The sequence below is a fragment of the Parasteatoda tepidariorum genome, chromosome 1, assembly GCF_982258835.1.
Source record: "Parasteatoda tepidariorum strain Cologne lab strain chromosome 1, Ptep-v5.0, whole genome shotgun sequence".
In the NCBI taxonomy this organism is placed as follows: domain Eukaryota; kingdom Metazoa; phylum Arthropoda; class Arachnida; order Araneae; family Theridiidae; genus Parasteatoda; species Parasteatoda tepidariorum.
The window spans coordinates 26,671,989-26,685,030 of NC_141755.1; the positions used below are offsets into that span (position 1 = coordinate 26,671,989).

General features: G+C 28.9%; 1 protein-coding gene across 2 annotated transcripts in view; it reads left to right on the forward strand.

Annotated features, from left to right (window-relative positions):
- LOC107450287 (5-hydroxytryptamine receptor 2C) overlaps window positions 1-13,042 on the forward strand; it is a 415,063-nt gene that overhangs the window by 235,210 nt on the left and 166,811 nt on the right. For both annotated transcript variants that reach the window (XM_071180097.2, XM_016066045.4), the window contains one exon: window positions 6,621-6,699. The gene's annotated coding sequence lies outside the window, so the exon portion shown is untranslated. The remainder of the gene's footprint in view (window positions 1-6,620; window positions 6,700-13,042) is intronic.

A 13,042-nucleotide genomic window follows, 5' to 3' on the forward strand; every position in this document is an offset into this window, starting at 1 on the left:
TTTCAGTTTTCCAAGTAATCACATTAGGGGAAAAAAAGGAAAATTAAGCAGAGCAAAATGATAAAAGAAAATAAAGTGAATAATTCGAAACTTTACCGAAAGAAAATTTTGAAAACTTTCTCAAACCATGTAACTTACTTATTTATTCTCAACTCAAATAATTTTTTTTTTTATCTTCCATATAACATATTCCACTCGACTGAATGTTCGAGATTTTTCTGGAAACATTAAAGCACTTTGTCTTTCTCTTGTACACTACACATGAGTTACTTTGGATCGAATTTGCGAACGAAGTGTAAAAAAAAAATGGTGAAACAGAGTTTCAATATACAATTCTCCACTCAAAAGATTTATTAATTAGTTTGCGTATTTCTGAATTTTTCTCATTAAAAATATTTTTCAACACAAAATATTCTGCGTTACATACTTTTATATTTTGAAATAAAAATTTATTAACTGATTTTTCAAAAACATTGGAAACAGCACATAATATATTTGGATAAAATTAGGAGATTAATTATAAGACGATGGTTCTAACAGTTTTTATTTACTATGCACTTTATACTTTGTTCGAAAGACGTATTAATTAGTTTGAGTGTTTTTGTAATTCCCATTATAATTTTTTGTCATTTAGAATCATTCTTAAATTTATACTTTTTAATTTTGAAAATTAATTACCTTTACTTTATAATTATTCCACACTACTTTATTAGTTACCTTTGATTGGAGAAAATTAGTAGATTAAGTAAAACAGAAATGAATATAAATCGACACATTTACGCTAAATATTCTTTGCATATATGTCATTAATTGCATTGTAGATTGCATTAATATCTTTCATTATTTAATTTATTACGTGTATGGTTGGTTGATTAGTTTGCGCATTTTTAAAATTTTCATTACAGTTATTTCAGACAGTTAGAATTATTATTCGATACATACACATTATAGTAAAAGTAGCTACATATACCAAAATTTTATCTGTCACGGTTTGCTCCAGGAAGTCAAATTATAGATGTCAAAAGCTCAAGCACATTGCCAGATATTCTGTAAAAAAACACATAAGGTTAACAGGAAATAGCAGATTTAACAAAGTTGATTCCAATCTTTCTAAATACACTCATGGACAAAAAAATTTCGTTTCATTTTGACGACTCCTTCTTGGTGAGCTAATTTTTTTGTCCATGAGTGTACTTATTGAACGCTTGTATGACATCGAATTTGATACATTCAAAAGAAAGCTTTGAGGTATCGCACATTGTGTGTGCAAACTCAATAATTATCCATCCAATATTTTTTTTCGAAATCATGATTGACTCCTGTTACTTTTTTTCTCGTATTTCTGCTATTAGACGCTGCAATACGCATCACAGTAATACGGAAACTTCTTAAGGTAACACTGGTTACGGCATCATAGTTTTAAAGCAGCGTATGTATTATATCCCATTAATGTATTAATCATACATAACAATGATTGCCGACAAGAATGCAAAACTTGTCTCATGCAACGTATTGTAATTGTCCCAATGACACTGGCAAACTTTTAATAATATGCTTAAAATGTAATAAAATGAATAGTTCTTACATTACGAACTTACTACAGCTAATGACTTCATTTAATGTCTTACTTTACGAACTAATGAATGATTTTTACTTTACTGTGTTGCCTGAAACCACACGTTACTTTTTTTAGAACTTTCTTCTGTTTTTATACGCATATATATCGAATCTTCACTTTTTCAACCACTGAGTAGCCATTAATGAGTCAAATAGAAATTGTGGGGTGCCCATATCCTTTCCAAATCCCCCCCCCCTTAATCGTACTCATTCTGTATGTTATTTTCATTCATAAAAAAAAATTCTAATAAAGTAAAAGAAGATTGTTGAAACACAGTTTTAATTTACGATATTCTACTCAAAAGATATTTTAATAAGTTTTCATAGTTTAAAAATTCTCGTTAAAATTAATTTTGTCCGTATTAGTTTTTATTTCTGGTTCACACCAATATACATTAGCTTTTATCTCCCATTAAAAACATTCGGCGCTAAATATGTGTATTGATATTAAGTTGTCGTTAAAGGGCATTGCATAGTGCAATGCCCCCAAAGCAACTTATAAACTTTGCATTATATGAATTTTGACTTTTTATGAAGTATCTGTCTTTTGATTTATTTTTTACGATTTAGATCATAATAAAATAATTCAAATTCTACCATAATGTTCAGTATATTATATATATTGAGCTTATAAAACATCAATATACATTATCAGCTATTATTCCATTTTCGAGAACTCTAATCTAAACAGAGCTAGAAATCATGGAGAGCTATTGCGCACATTAGGTTTTCAAGGACTTGGAATACCCACAATGCACTCTCGGTATTCGTCACTATCCTGAATTATTGTCGTTTGATCAGGAATTCGCACATTATTCCTGATTGGTATTTTGAAATAAGCTTACATTACGTGTTACAATTAGAATTTCTTTATTTATTTATGTAAATAAAAATACAAACATTTATGTATTCATTCTGAATTCGCGATAACATGTGTTATTCATTGATTCATTATTGTTATTTAAATTTGCTTGTTTAACATCAAATTAACCATTTCATAATTCAACCGCATCGTTTTGATTTTTTTTTAAAAGTTAATCGGCATCCTTGAAATAAAAAAGAATCCTACGACAACTTGGGGGGTAATTTTGTGTAGAAAAATTCATATATGTTGATATTAATTTTTTTTACACAAATGATATGATTAATAAATTAATATTAATGGATATTATGTTATTATATATTCATATAATTTGATGCAGAAACTGTAATAAACAATTGTAAAAAAGTTTATGCCTAAAAATACTCTCTAGTTTACATAGTTAATTCAGCCTGACTCTGTTAGAGATTCTGACGTTCGAATCAATAGAGCAACAGATAAAAAATGCGTTAATCCGAAACGAAAATATAAAGAAATTTTTAGTTTAAATCAACATGTTTAGTTATATGTTATTATACATTCATATGTTATATATTCTTTTTAATAAACTTCCAATGCAAATGGTTATTTCACCGCTCTAATGCACATTTTTATCTTAGATAATAAATAACTGTTTAGTTAAGGTAATTGAGCGAAAAGGGAGTTCATTTTTCTTGCCATATTGAATGAAAAGGATAGAAATTTATTTCACGTTGCAAACATAAAAAGAAAACAGTTATATACTATTTGTATGGCGCCAAACATGTTTACAATACTTTAAATGTTTATTTCAAAGAAGCTGCCCCAGTCGTAGCTATTTCTTGATATTGAATTCTTTGTAAGAGTAAACATTTCTTGTAGCAATAACAAAAGAGGTAACTATTCAAATCCCATTCTTCTCTTTAAGCCTATTTATTTAATGTTATTGCGTGCAAAATAAAGAATTTTAAAAAAAAATGGCTTAAATCTTTAAATGCAATATTTCGTTGTAAACATAAATTAAAATCGACCTTTGAAAATAACAAACATTTTTAAACAGCTTTTCAAGAAAGCAATATTTTTCATACGAGCAACAATTTCGTCACGCTTTTAAACTATTCCATGTACATCGCGAAGACTAACTCCTGCCATTAACTGAAAATAAACATGGGAGTCCGTCGCATACATATTTATTAGGAAGACTTGCAAATGAACCAAGGCATTACGATTGATTATGTTCTACGCATTACGAACTCTACAATAAAAGAGAAGGGTGTCCTTGCCAGCTACTGGGTGATACTAAAACAGCTTAAAACAATTTATTAAGGCTAACTGTTGGCACAAGCGCAGCACTTTAGAAAATTATATCTACAAGATCGAAATGCTACACAACAAATTGGTTGTTTGCGTGGAGAAAATCCTTTTTTTATTTCATCAATTTGGCAAAACAATACTTAGATATTTTTTTGTATTTTTATCGGTAATTCATCGATATTTCTAAATATACGTAATACGTATGTCAGAATTAATAATATTATTGTACTGTTAAAGAAATCAATATACTTTGTAGTGATGACTTTCCTTCCTTGACAATAAATAACAAATCGATCACTTTACAATTCCCACAAATCAATTCCTTTACAATCAAAATTAAAGAGAAGTTAAATGCTGCGTCACATTTAATCTACTCATTAAAATAAAATTTTGTCAAATATTAACATATGATTAAAATTAATTATAGAAATACTGAAAGTTAAATTCATGAACAAAATATGGTGAAGTAATGTTATTGATTTCCATTATGCATATAATATAATAAATTGTGCATTTTATAATGGACAGTTTGTATAATAAATTGTGCATTTTATTATATTGTTGTGATTGAAGTAATTGTGCAAGATGTAATAAAAAATTCATAGATAGATTCATAGATAAAATATTCATAGATGAGATAGATTCAGAATTCAAAATGAATGATAATATAATAATATAATATAAATAAATGATTAATTAATAAATTGAAGAGCAAAGCATTCTGAACTGATGTTATTGATTTCCATTATGAATAGATGATTCAAGATAAAAATAAAGTAATATTACATTAAAATTATGTATATAACATATGTTGAAATGATATATATCTATTACATATATGGCATAAATAACATATAAAATGTTTTATATCTTGGATAATGAACAGGTTATGCAAGACATAATAAAAAATTCAGGAAATAGAAGTATAACAAAGTTGATTATAGTATGATAATGTAACATAAGCAAATTATAAATACTTAAAGTTAAATTCGGAATAAAAACATTATGAATTAATGTTATGGATTTTCATTATGAAGGAGTTATGCAGAATGTAAAGAATTCATGAGTTTCAGAATTCAAAATAATAAAATAACATAAATAACTTATTAATATCAAAATTTCAAGCAAGAGCCAAACATTATGAACTAAAGTTATCGATTTTCATTATGAATATAACCTACTCAAAATGGTACGAGATATAATAAAACATTCAGGAAATTCGGAATTTAAAATACATTTTAAAAAATTAATATAATATAAATAACGTATTATAAATATTAATTGCTGAATTTAGGAACAAAATATTATGAACTAATGTTTTCAATTTCTATGATGGAAATGTTTTATTATATTTTCGATAAGAAATAGGTTATGTTAGACATAATTCGAAAATTCAATACCAAGAAGTGTAACGAAATAAATTATATCATGATAATATAACATTCACAAATTAAAATCCTAAAAGATAAGAATAAAAACATTATGAACTAATGTTACCGATTTCTATAATGAGTAAGCTGTACAAGAAATTAAAGGGGAAAGAAATAAAAGAAAAAAAATTATTAAAATGATATTACATAAATAAATTATAAATACTAAGCTATATTCGGGAACCAAATAATAATGTTATGGATTTTTATTTTTAATTGTACAAGATATAATCAAGAACTGAAAAGAAAGAAATAACAAAATAAATTAAAACATAATAATAAGCTATAAATAAAAAGTAATAAAAAATAGTTGTAATAATAAATAATAATTATAATAAGAGTAATACATAATAACATAAATACTGAGCTCGGGAGCAAGATATTGGGAACTACTGTTATCGAATTTCTGTCTGAACAGTTAATACAGAATATAATTTTGAAAAATTGAAACTTTTTTTATCATAATAATAAATAAATAAAATTATAAACACTTAAAGTTAAATCCGGGAGAAAAATATTATGAAGAAATGTTACCGATTTCCATTATGAATAGGTTATATATAATAAAGCTATAATTAAGTAACACAAATTATAAATACTAAAAAACTAAATTTGGGAGTAAAATATTATGTACTAAAAATATCGATTTCTGTTATAAATAAGTTACGTAGGATATAATAAAGAATTCATGAAAAATAAATACAACAAAAGATTTCTAAAATATCCTTTCAATCAGGCTAAAAATAACACCTCTCTCTTTTCCCTTCGGGAATTAATAAAGATAACTTCGAAACTTCAAAATGAAAGAGGTTTTTTTAATATGTTGCTATATGTATAATTTCAAGACAAAATTAAAATTATGTCTTAACAATTTGAAAACTTCTATGACACTATGTGTTCTTTAAGAATTAAATTTAGGTTTGAATCATCATATTTTTTATAAATCATCCTTATAGAAATTCTTTCTAGTCAAAATATTCAAAACTTATGTCTAGTCTTATGTCTTATAGTTATTATGTCTTCTGTTATTATGTCTTCTAGTCAAAATATTCAAATCTGATATTGTTTTTTAATATGAATCAGGTGAACAAAATAAAAAAAATTTAGCTTATAAAGTGTTATAATTAAAATATTTATTTTTAAGTATATTAGCGAATAATTTTTTAATATATGACTAGTGCCTACAACAGTAAATCCATTAATATCCATCATCTGTAAGATATTTAAATTTATAATTTTGAAAAGAAGTAAATTTATTCAAAAGCTTTATAGCCTCCACTTGTTTTACAAATTCAACAAAGTTGAATTCTTCTTTAGTGTAAAGCAAGAATTATGTATTTGCCTATAACTTCAATTAAATTTATAATTTGTCTTTGAGTGTCCTCAAAATATTAAAATTAAAATCTTTTTTCCTTCAACAGTGGGAGAAATTACGAAATATTCTAAATATGAAAAATTCCAGCCTAGAATATAATCATTGGTTTCATTGAAAAATAATAGGTAAGTCTGAATTCTTTTAGTCATTTTCGACAATGGACGGTATAGCTGCTTCCATTTACCGAAAACCGGGCAGAAATGAGAATTCAGTTCTCTCATGAGTTTAATAGTGTGCGGGAAAACATACCAGCCCATTATATTTTTTAATTTCTTTTTGCTCTCACCACCAGTTTTATAATCGTCGTTGAACAGCCGACCTATTTTTTGAGTTTACAGCAACTAATGTTCAACTCCGTAGCCTTATAATTTCAAACCCAATCCAGAAGACAGACAAGGGAGCTCCCGGATCAAGTATAGGAAGAAATTTGCTTTCGTGGATGATTTTTTTATGGAACTAATCCACATTTGTGTTATACAAAAAGGAAAAATCACGAACACCTCCCACGATTAGCCTGACAGCAAGAGGACCCTAACCCATGATCCGTCTATCAATGAGGATATTTTATGTTACTACTGTGGTCAGTACAAGCCGGATGGGGAATTGGTTACGACCAGCCATCCTTGGGATTTGAACCAGGGATAATGGGAGGCGAGTGCTCCATTCCCTGAGCCACCAGGTTGTGAATCTGCTCCTATTTTGTTCTGGCACCAGCCCTTTCTATATGATATACCGGGTATTCAAGTAATACCGATTTAAACCCGCTGACAGTTTTAAGTCGCTAATTACACATGTTAACTAAATAATCCTAAGAAAAAAACTGAGTTTTTTGAAGGAAAAAAAAATAGTTTAAAGTACATTTTATTGTATCATGTTTTTGATATTCAATATCTTTTTACCTTTTCGTAACTTTTAATAATTTTTATTTTATTCTCTTAAAATTAAGTAAGAAATGTAGAGATCAAATTCAAAGAGAGCAGACTCGAGAGAGGCTAGAGTTTATAAGTAGCTGTTGAATCAGCGGTGATGATACTGAAATAATTCATCAATATATTTTGTAATACTTTCTGTTTCCAAATTCCCTTAGTTTTCCAAGATTTCACCTAAAAAGCTGGTTTTGCATCTAGTCTGGTAAATTATTTTATGAAAAGAAAAATGTACATTTTGTTTTAAATTTTTTTAAAATCTAAATGGTCAACAATATAGTGCTTTAATATTCCTTTCTATTTACTACTTTTAGAATATTAAATCTGATAAAACAAGCTAAACTTCTGAACAATTGATCTGAAGAAATTCGATAAAAGAATGATAATTTTTGACATATTTCTTATAACTTTCAAGATACCTGTGTGCAGTTCTGAAAATAGGCATACAATTATTATTACATAAATATATGCCACTTTTTATTATTAATATTGATGTATTGAACTGGCTAAATTATTATGAATTTAGTGCTCTCAATAGTTTAATGGTCATATAAGAAGAAGAAAAAATCCTTAGCTCTTAAACAATTTTTACTAACATTTCTCTATTAAGACTTTTAAAATATTTTTAGAACTTCCTGTTGCCTAGATAAAGTTTGATTTAATAAATTTTTATTAACAGAATCTTTTATTTTATATTAATACGATAAGTAGGTGCAAAAGAATTATCTACTTTTATTGTCTATTCCAGAATAAAATTATTTTTAAAAAAGATTATTCAGACTATTATAACAACACGTGCACAACTAGCCATTTTGTCGAAATCATACATTGTTTAAATTAATGTTATAAACCTGTGTCGTAAACATTAGGGTTCTGTTTTTAAATTATATATTTTAAGCATGCTGATGAATTCTTTAAAAATAATTCATGGCTTTCAAAAGAATTATTTCCAAGCAAATATTATTGTAAACTTAAAAATCGGGATAAGAGCAAATTCTTCCAGTAAGAATACGTTGTAACCATGATCCACAATATTTTAGTCTATATAAAAATTAAATCCTAAATATAAACTCAGTGGGAGTCATAAATTAATATTTAATCGTGGAAGAAACAATAACACCATCGAAATCTAAACAGTTATTATTGAAGATGGCTGCTTTATTTTTATTTCTTTATAACTATCGTAGATCAACAGAACCAATATCGAGTTTACGTCTACCAGTGTTCAATTTCGTGGCCTTGTAATTTTGAACCCGATCCAGAAGACAACGGAATTCCTTAGTCTATTATTGGGAGAATATTACCTTTGTGGAAGACTTTTTGATTGAACTAACCAGCCTTTAAGTTACATGGAGAGGAAATTCATGAAAACTGCTCATGATTAGCATGATGGTAAGAGGACTCTAATCTGCGTACCACCGAGGATATTTTACGTTTGCAAAGTAGTCTGGTGTGGAATTTGTATCGACTAACCATCGATGGGAGTCGAAATCGGGTCACCTTAATGTACGGCAAACGCTCTATTCCTTGAGCCACCCCGGATCTGGGGAAGGGGATAGTACAAAACATAAACACCTGTTTAATTGTCAGTTGAAATTTAGAACAATCGTTTTTAAACTCCTTTTTTTCTATGGCAATGAAATAAGTTCTGATGTTTTAAATCCCACTCTCTCTCCATAGTGATTCGTCATAACATTTTTTGTTTTACCCTAATTTTATATTAATTTTATATTAGGTTTTGATCCCCTATGTGCATTTCTCTCACCTCAACATTCGCAAGGATTCTATAGCATATATATTCAAGGCGGTAATTACGGACAACTCTATCCGCATTTTATTACGGATAGCAGTAAAGATGCTTCATATGTTGCTATTTGGCCAACGATGAAAGCACTGAAAATGTTTTGCGCCTCTTTCTTTGAGTGGTACAAAGAAAAATATATAAACTATTATCTACGCCCAACGCACTTATTAAGTCACGTAAACATAAGTATCAAAACAAATTTTCCACGCCAAGATTCTCGCCATTGTTTGTTACCCTTTTACGAAAACCCCATTAAAAATAGAGGAATTACGTAGCTTAACTTCCTATACCGGCTGCGTTTATTTTCAGCAATTATCGGAGAAAGAGCGAAAGCATTTACAAGGAATTCGCATTAAATCAAAACAATGTATTCTGCAGGGTTTGAAGACAGTAAACTACCCTTTTAGAGCTGAGGAAATTATTGGACTTAGATAGATGTTTCGGTGGAATGCCCGGCCATAGGCAGCACTTTAAATGATTTCTAAGCCCTTCTTCAGAGCAGGGTTTTATGTAAACTCAACCCTTAGATCTCAAGTGGTTTCATGGCTAGGAATTGCAAGATGCAAACTGTGGTTTAAGCGATATAACATCACGTTTGAAGTGGGCTATCAAGTTTCTGCGAATCGCAGTGATAATTACTCACTTTTAATTGCGTTAAAAGGGAATGATGAACACGGGTAATTATATCAGTATACCGCGATTTATCTTTAAAGTTGCACATTTCTATCCTAGTTTTGCATAAATTTTCCTTAAAATATAAAAAATGGCACATATAAGGAACCCTATTATGTTTTTATCGCAGAATTTGCAACGTAATATGATTTTTGGAACAATGTTTTAGAAATGTCCTAATATTAGCTAATTAAATTTAGTCTATATTTTTCTTTATTGTGTTTAAAGATTTTAAAATAGTCTGATGAAAACGGGTAATTATTTAATTATACCATGAAACTAGCGAATATCCTATCAGAGTTTTGCATTAATTTTCTTTAAAATAGAAAAGGTACAAATATGGAACCTTGTTAGTTTTATTATTATTACAGAGTTAGAAACATAGTTTTAATATTTTTGGACATTATTTTAGAAATTTCAGAATTTTAGTTAAACTGAAACTCGAAATTAAACTCAGTGGCGCGACAGCCTAAAGAGGGCCTAAGACCAATTATGTCAATCTTGACTTGGACTCTGGGGTGTAATGCTCCGATTGGGTGATCATCCGAGAGCGGAACCGCCTGTGAGTCCCCAAGCATTCTTGCAACTCATTTTTCGACTAACTGAATGAATGAAAGATTGAATAACTCGTGCTCGGGCCGAGAATAGAACCCCGCACCTGTGAAACTGGTGTGTGAAGCACTACCACAGAATTTTAGTAAACCTAATTTAATTTGTCTGTAAATTAACTGCAATGCGCAAAAAAAGTATTTAGTGAGAAACACACATTCCGAAACTGAAGTAGATTTCAAATAAGCGAACTATGTGCCTAATTACCTGAAATACTACATTCTGAGCCTTGGTGGCTCAGAGGATAGAACGTTCACCTTCTAATGAGGTGAGCCGAGATCGAATCCCAGCGATTGCTGGTTGAATCGAACTCTGCCCCGGCCTAACACAGGCCACAGTGCTGACGTAAAATATCCTAGGTGGTAGACGGATCATGGGTTAGAGTCCCTTGCCGTCAGAGGTTTTTGTGGTATTCCTCTACATGTAGCGGAAATGTGTATTAGTTCCATCAAAAAGTTCTCCGCGAAAGCAAATTTCTCCCAATACTTGATCCAGAAGTTCCCTTTTCTTCTAGTTGGGGTTCAAAGTTACAGGACTACGGACTTGAGCACTGGTAATCGTAAATCCAAAATTGGGTCTGCTGTTCAACGGTGGTTATAAATAAAAATTAAAAAAAACTACATTTTTATCTCTACTCTTACCTCTTGGAAATCACCCCAGGCTGTAGAGGTGGAGCGGCATCAAATGTAAGGTCATTAGATAGGCTTTTTCAAAATATTTTTTGCTGTTTCGTTATGACGTCTCAAGATGTCTCTGTTTTAAACCATTTAAAAATTGTGATTACAGCACTGTCACATTTACACTTGACGTGACAATTTAATCTTTTATTTACATCTAATTTTCTTTTAACTATACTCGTTTTTTTATATAGCAGCTTATATTTATTTTAACTTTCTGTTCGACCTTTCTCGTGGACAACGCGGTCATCGCACTTCCTGTGAGAAGAGTTACCCCTCTATACCAGCCTTTCTTTTTTCTTCCTTTAATTTTTTAAGGGGGCTTACTAACCAATCTCTTCCACTTGACATTCAAACTCTCCTCCCCTTTAAATTTTAATTGGCTATCACCTTTCTGGTCCTACACCAGTTAGCGAATTTTTTTAAGACACAAAAACACATGTACAAAAACACATTTATGTTCTACGTCCTTTTCTTAGCCTATAATTTTAATTAAACCCATGAAAATTGATTTTTGTAAAGTAAGTACCTTCATTCTTACCTTTAATTTTTTTTAACGTTGAAGACCTTCTCAAGTTTAAGCTTTCCTTTTCTATTTTATTCAACGGTTAAAATACTCGTTCTTTTGCATTTCACTTTTATGCATGACGCCTTCTTTCTTTTCATTCTCTTGTCACCCATTTCTTTTAAAGGCATTTCTTGTTATGGGTTATTATTTGATCTCTCTTTGGAAACATCACTAAGTTGCGTTGAATGATATATATATATATATATATATATATATATATATATATATATATATATATATATATATATATATATATATATATATATATATATATATATATATATATATATATATATATATATATATATATATATATATATATATATATATATATATATATATATATATATATATATTTGGTGATACCAATTTGTTCAAACCTCACCTTTAAACCTTTTGGGTTATTGTTATCCTATGATAACATTGTACAACCACTTTCCTTAACGATCACATTCCCCTTAATTTAATTACTTTTTATCCCATTTTCGGCCTATATTTATATATTATGAATTTCAATCAATCATTGTACGTTTTTTTTATCATGACTATATCCAAATACAAATATATGTACACTTTCCTAATTTCAACCCATCATCATTATCTATTTTCAATATAAATAAGTATTACTTTCATTCGCGCACCATAAAATTTTATTATATTTTTCAATGTAACAAGCACCATCTGAGAGAAAAATATAAAAATCTATCTGCTAGATTGAACTTTTTTCTGCATTTTCCGTATCAACAATTAAAATTGGTTCCAATTTAAACTAAAGTTTCCCCACGACAACCCCTGAGAGTGACTTTGTGGTGGTAAAAAAAGAATTTGAACATCAATGCATGCATTTTTCGAAAAAACTTCACATGTGCGTTGTTAACTTTTGATCCAATTTGTATTTCCCTACATAATTGATTGTTTCCCTAATTTTGGACATTCTATTAATTATAGTTTTTTAATAAAATTATTTAAAAATTTTCCAAAAATCTTTCATATTTGCTATTAAAATATTTTAAATCTTAAAAAAATTTTGGGTTTAGTTATTCTTCTTCTTCCTTTCAAATCCCCATTTCTAGCCTAGCTAGACAAGGTCCATGAGATTGTTCACCTTCAAAAAGTCTAAAACAAGGGTCTTTCAATTAGGTCTTGTTTTAAAAGACCGAGGCAGTCCAGTAGACGTTCAGGGGATGCCTGGGCCGAAGAGCACTTGGTACA